The following is a 6,152-nucleotide window of genomic DNA, read 5'->3' on the forward strand; positions in this document are numbered from 1 at the left end:
CCGACTCAGAAAGCACTAGTTTATTAATAAATAATTAAAATGTCTTCTTTTCCTCCGACACGTTCATAATCACTTTGCCGGTGCTTTGAGGCAATTGCTTTATGCGCGAGCTTGAGCGCGAAATAGGCTCTAGCCTAATACGTCTGCCTATATTGAAGTATGGCGCTTATAAATTATATATTTAATAATTAATATATTATTATATTAATCAATTTAATATAACGTGCGACTAGTTGACTAGAAAAATCTTTAGTAGAGGGCAGGCCTATACTTAGCACAAGGAAGCTCTCCATTTTTAAAATAAAATGCTATAGCCTAATGACATTACAATAAGTGCGACAGCTGCAAATCACGTCGTTATTGCACTGCACGAGTTATGCATGCATAAGGAGTTTTTTTTTATTTTTTATCACCCTAATTAGATTATATAGCCTACCTTCCGCAATATATTTTTCAATTACTTTCAAAAAGTGGTAGGGACAATATCGACCCTAGCAAAAAGTGGTGGGGACATGTCCCACCCGCAAATTACGCCTATGCCCCATTGTGAACGCCAAAAATTCACATCAGAGGCAACCGAATGAGATTCTTGAAAGAATACAAAATCAAAATTAAACCGTTTAGTAAACAAAAACAAGGCCTTACGTTTTACGTTTTCTCTTGAACCCCTGGCATTCAAAGAAATAATAGAAAGTGACATAAACAACTAACTCTAAAGCAGGAAAGAACAAAAAAAATAAAGGTATAACCTATTTAAACAAGTAGTTACATAAAACTAAGTTTGGCAAAAAGGTCAGAAATGTGACATAGCACCATATAAAGACTTTTGAATGCAAATAAGCCGCTCTTGTTCAAAAAAAGAAAAACATATATTATTGGTAACACCAATCAAGTTCCTACTCCGTCCATTAAAACAAGGTAAGTCAGTAAAAATGTCATGTTATATAAACATGTAACTTATAACTCCAACCAATTAAAAGTCAGATCAGAACGAAGCAAACAGTAGTGTCAAATTTTAAGTCAGCTGGTGAGAGTAATTTCACCTTCCCCTTGTACAAAAGCGGTCCGTGTACCTATGTATAGCCTAATTCGTTTTTTAATTTAATATTGAAATCAGCAAAATTGAAAAAAATTGCACATTTTCGTTTTTCATTTGTTCAAACAAAACGAAAAATCAAGAATTCTGCTTCATTTTTCGTTTTTACGTTCAGGGACAGAAAAGAGTAAACTACTTGAATATTCAATGCTGAATCCCTGACAATTCTCAAGCGACAGCTGAAAACTCATCTCTTTCGAAGCTACTTGACTTCATCATCATCATTATAAAAAAAAATAATAATAATTCTCTCTCTTTATTTATTCCTTCTCTTTCTAGCTTGTACTTATTTGAACAATGTCTAGAAACTTGGTATTACAAGCACTTCCTGTATCTGTCTGCCTCTTTAAGAAGAATCGCTTTATGTATCCCCAAATTGTAAGTTGCTTTGGATAAAAGCGTCTGCAAAATGACTAAATGTAAATGTAAATGTAAAATATTCGATCTCTACCTGTGGGCGGGAGTGAAACGCCCCTCTCCGCTGATTGGACAACCAAACATTACAACATAATAATAGTCCTTACAAAACATAATAAGAGTCCGCTTCTACGGATTCTTGACGTTTATTATTTCTACTACATTTGATCTCTTTCTCTTCATCAAACAGCCATATTAACGAATGGCTTGACACAAACCGTACTGAGGCAGAGCCCATGGTACTATTTGTTCCTCAGAGTGCTTGTTTCAGTGATTGACTTTAGTGAAATGTGAATTTGACGTCATGATTTGAAGGTGAACTCGTTTCAGTTATCAAGAACATATCCAAACCCTGAAATAACATTTCGACCAATAAGCCAGTGTCAGCTGTGTCAGAAATGAACTTTCCCCTAAAAGGCAACTGATTTTCTTTTTTTTTACTTTTTACCTTTTGTATGTAATCTTTAATGTTAAATTGTTACATCAAATAAATTAGAATAATATAACAATAGGCTGTTACCAATTACATCACTATTCAGAGAGATAGCCTGCGTCTGAAGACGCTTTTAGATGTATTTACAGTTTAATGCTGATCAGACGGCTGAATGTGTATTTACATAGCAATTACAAATATATAATGAAATGAGATTTTAATACAGAAATATGAACAAAATGAAATGATACTTGAATTATGAAAGTAATATCGCCAATATAGGAGGAGCCGCCGTGGCGGTAGCCTATTTCATTGTGTTAATAAAGGAGCCTTTTATTTAATAATAATAATAATAATCAATATTGCGTGATCATAATTCCCACATTACAGTGACGGTTCTGCGTTCTGTCTCATAATGCATTTATGCGTCAGTTTATTTTCAATGTCTTCATTAGGCCACAATAGAGTGAGTTTTGAGTAAAAACATTGTGTATTAATGTCATACTGACACTATGAATTTTTTTTTTAATCCCCACCGGGAAAAATATAATTCAGCAGAGACAGGAATACACTGACCAGAAGGGAAATGTACACAGACTGAAGTAGTTTAAGTCTTTGGTTCTTTTAATTGTGATGGTTTTGGCTCACACGGACCAAAAGCTCTGGCTCCGACAAAATAAGCCGTCTTCCCAGCCGCTTGAGCCTTTTGAACCTCCGGCCATAACTTCATTCTTCTTTCGCGGTCTCCTTTCGAGAAGTCCTCCCTAAACTGCAGACCGTTGTCGCGAAGAAAAGAAGAATTTCTGGCTGCCTTCCAAATGACATCTCTGTAGGTGCGCACAGAAAACTGGATTATGGTAGCTCTAGGCCAGGGGTAGGCAAGTTCGGTCCTAGAGAGCCGCAGAGTTCAGCTCCAACCCTAATCAAACACACCTGAACAAGCTAATCAATGTCTTCAGGATTACTAAGGCTATAGGCAGGTGATTTTTTTTTTTCAGGGTTGGAGCTGAACTCTGCGGCTCTCTAGGATCGAACTTGCCTACCCCTGCTCTAGGCCTACCACCACCGCTGCCCTGTTGTGGTTTTCCGAGACGATGAACAACATAGTTTTCGCTGGGAAGCACAGCCTGAGAAATCCTGACGACTTCAAGACAGATGTTTTCATCAGCCACCTCCGGAATACCTATGAGCTTCAGGTTGCGCCGTCTCATGTAAGTTTCTAGATCATCCATTCTTCGTTGCATCTGGCTAATCGGTTGATCCACGCGTCGCTCTTGGCACATCACCTTTGCTGCCACGGACTTCAGCTCAGACCAGTGTTGCCAACTTAGCAATTTTGTTGCTAAATTTAGCAACTTTTCAGACTACCCTGTAGCATACTAACCACTAATACACTGCTTGAAACTATAATTGTTCAGAATGAGTAGTTTTACTAGTTTACTAGCTAATAAAAATAAACTTAAATTGTAATCGTTCAGAAATGTGAAAGTGTTAAATAATTCAATGTTGTATTTAAAATTAGTTATTTATATTTTAATATTATATTATGCATTTATATTATTTTATAAACACATCTAAATTAACATATAACATTTTTATTTTTTGCTGAGATTTGATGCAGTGACACAATTTTGCATTGTGATTACGCAATGATGTCACCGCGCATTGACATCGCAACGTCATTTAGCAACTTTTAGCAACAAATCAACCTTCCTTTAGCAACTTCCCCTGAAAATTAGTTGGCGACACTGGCTCAGACGTCACGGCATCCACTTTTTCATTCAAGTCGGAGATCTTTTGCTCTATCGTGTCTGAGCGACAGTTGATCAGCTGCGTTATGTTGTCTAGCTCAGTGGTTCCCAACCCTGGTCCTGGAGGCACCCCAACACTGCACGTTTTGCATGTCTCCTTAATCAAACACACCTGATTCAGGTCATCAGCTCATTAGTAGAGACTCCAAGACCTGAAACTGGTGTGTCAGAGAAAGGAGACATGCAAAATGTGCAGTGTTGGGGTGCCTCCAGGACCAGGGTTGGGAACCACTGGTCTAGCTGATACGAGACATCAACATTTGCATTGTCACTGGCCTTTTTCTTAGCAGCTGGTGACTTGCTTGGAGTAACGTTAACAGGCAGAGCTGGAAACTCCTGAGCTAAATGAATCCTCGCTCATAGAGGCAACATAACCATGCCCAGAGCTAACGAGTGAGCCGAAAGTCTTCTCTTCGAACCATGGTGAAGCAAAAAGCAGTCGTCAGTAATTCAACAAATTGTAATGACCGTAATAACTACATAAAGCTTATTATCAAGATATATAAAGAAAGTTGGTGCTAGCATTCAAAACTGCGTCTGCTCAGGCTGCCATCTTGGTCCGCCCCACATTAAAGGTGTCTGAATGTGAGCAATAATCCCTGATGAGATCGTCAGGTGAAAGGTCATCATCATGTGGATAATTTTATTTATGACTAAATTATAATTCATTCATTTTACTAATAGTTAGATTGGGCAGGCCTTCACAAAATGGCGTTTAATTACAAAAATAAATAAAAATTGCCTTGACAAAAGGGCACTTTGGGCATTAAGGGGAAAGGGGCAGGTGCTCAAGCACCCATCGCACGAAAGCAAATTCCTTTTGTTGTTTAAAGTTGTTTTGCAGCAAACCAAGGATTCCCAGCTCTTCCAAACAATCACTCTCCACCTGTTCTCTCCACTGACTCGCTCGCTTCCTGAATTCCACAAGAGGGTGCTCATGGTATGGCCGTAAGCGAGTGCTACAGTCCAGAGCGAGCTATTTAAAGAACTTCACTGCAGCTAATCGGAGCCGGGATCACTCACTCAAGGATTGTGCGATCATGTTTTTCCCCTCGCCTGTGACAGGACCTAGAAAGGCCCTACTGGCAAGCACACCTTCACGGACCGCCCGGCATTGACAAACGTCCCGGGCTGAAGCTGAAAGGCAAAGAGGTCCCATTTTCCACTCAAGTGTTTTCATGTCTTTTAAAAGTATTTTTTTTTCTACCCAAGAAAAATTCCAGCTTCGATGAAAGTTCAACTGAGTCCACAGCGTCTGTGCCATAACGTTGATTAACTGAGAAAAAACTCGTCCCTCTTTTTCATAAATAAATAAATAAATAAAAATTAAAAGGCACTTTGGCACTTTGAGTGGAAGTATATAGCCTACGTGGGGGTATATTTTTGAATAATTTAAAAACTGAAAAGTTGTGCGTATGGTTTCCGAAAATAAATAAATAAAAATGCTCTTGAGCTGATGAGACGTTCTCGTTCTGTATCAGTTTATATATATATAATCAATCAAAATAAAAAAGTACTATATATATACATATACACACACACTACCAGTCAAAAGTTTTTGAACAGTAAGATTTTTTTAATGTTTTTTTAAATAATTATTTTTTGCTCACCAAACCTGCATTTCGTTGATCCAAAATACAGCAAAGGCAGTAATATTGTAATATATTTTTACTATTTAAAATAACAGCTTTCTATTTGAAAATATTTTAAAATGTAATTTATTCCTTTTATTTCAAAGCTGATTTTATATATATATATATATATATATTTATACAACAGTTCGTTCTGGTTCACAAATCTGATTGGTTGAGAACCGTGATATATTGTACTGGTATCGCTACAGGAACGCCCTTTCACAATTTTGTATCACTCCCCTTGTTCTAGTCGGGTCTATGTTTTTTTTTAATTATTCACTGAGCTAATCGTAGAGTTACAGCGAGTGTCATGGCGGACGCCCAAATCCAATAAAATAAAAAAAAATAATACTGTTTTCGTGTCACGGAATGTAGTTTTAAGAGTTTTTTTTAGGCGAGAATGTACTTGTTTAGACAAATATGCGGTTTATTAATAAAGATAACGTCTATTTGACAATTTGCTTGTTTTCGGAGATGTGAGCTCTAGGGCGTCAGCGGCCGTTCAGCGCTCATGAACCCGCCGAGAGCAGCCTCACCTCGGCCAGACCTTCGGGAAATCACCGCTGGCTCTGATGTCTCTATAGTGGTTAAACATGAGATATAATTAGTTTTGGGTAAATCTAACGGACAGTCTTTGCTCTCATTAATCTATTATTTGTTCCAGAGCAAATAGTTTTGGCTGAGGGCAAAATCTCATGTTATTTTGTGTAACCTCAGTGCTGTATCAGAGCGGTGCATATGTATACTTATAAATGAAATGT

This window comes from Sinocyclocheilus anshuiensis, unplaced genomic scaffold (genome assembly GCF_001515605.1).
Source record: "Sinocyclocheilus anshuiensis isolate Anshui unplaced genomic scaffold, SAMN03320099.WGS_v1.1 scaffold1891, whole genome shotgun sequence".
Lineage (NCBI taxonomy): Eukaryota > Metazoa > Chordata > Actinopteri > Cypriniformes > Cyprinidae > Sinocyclocheilus > Sinocyclocheilus anshuiensis.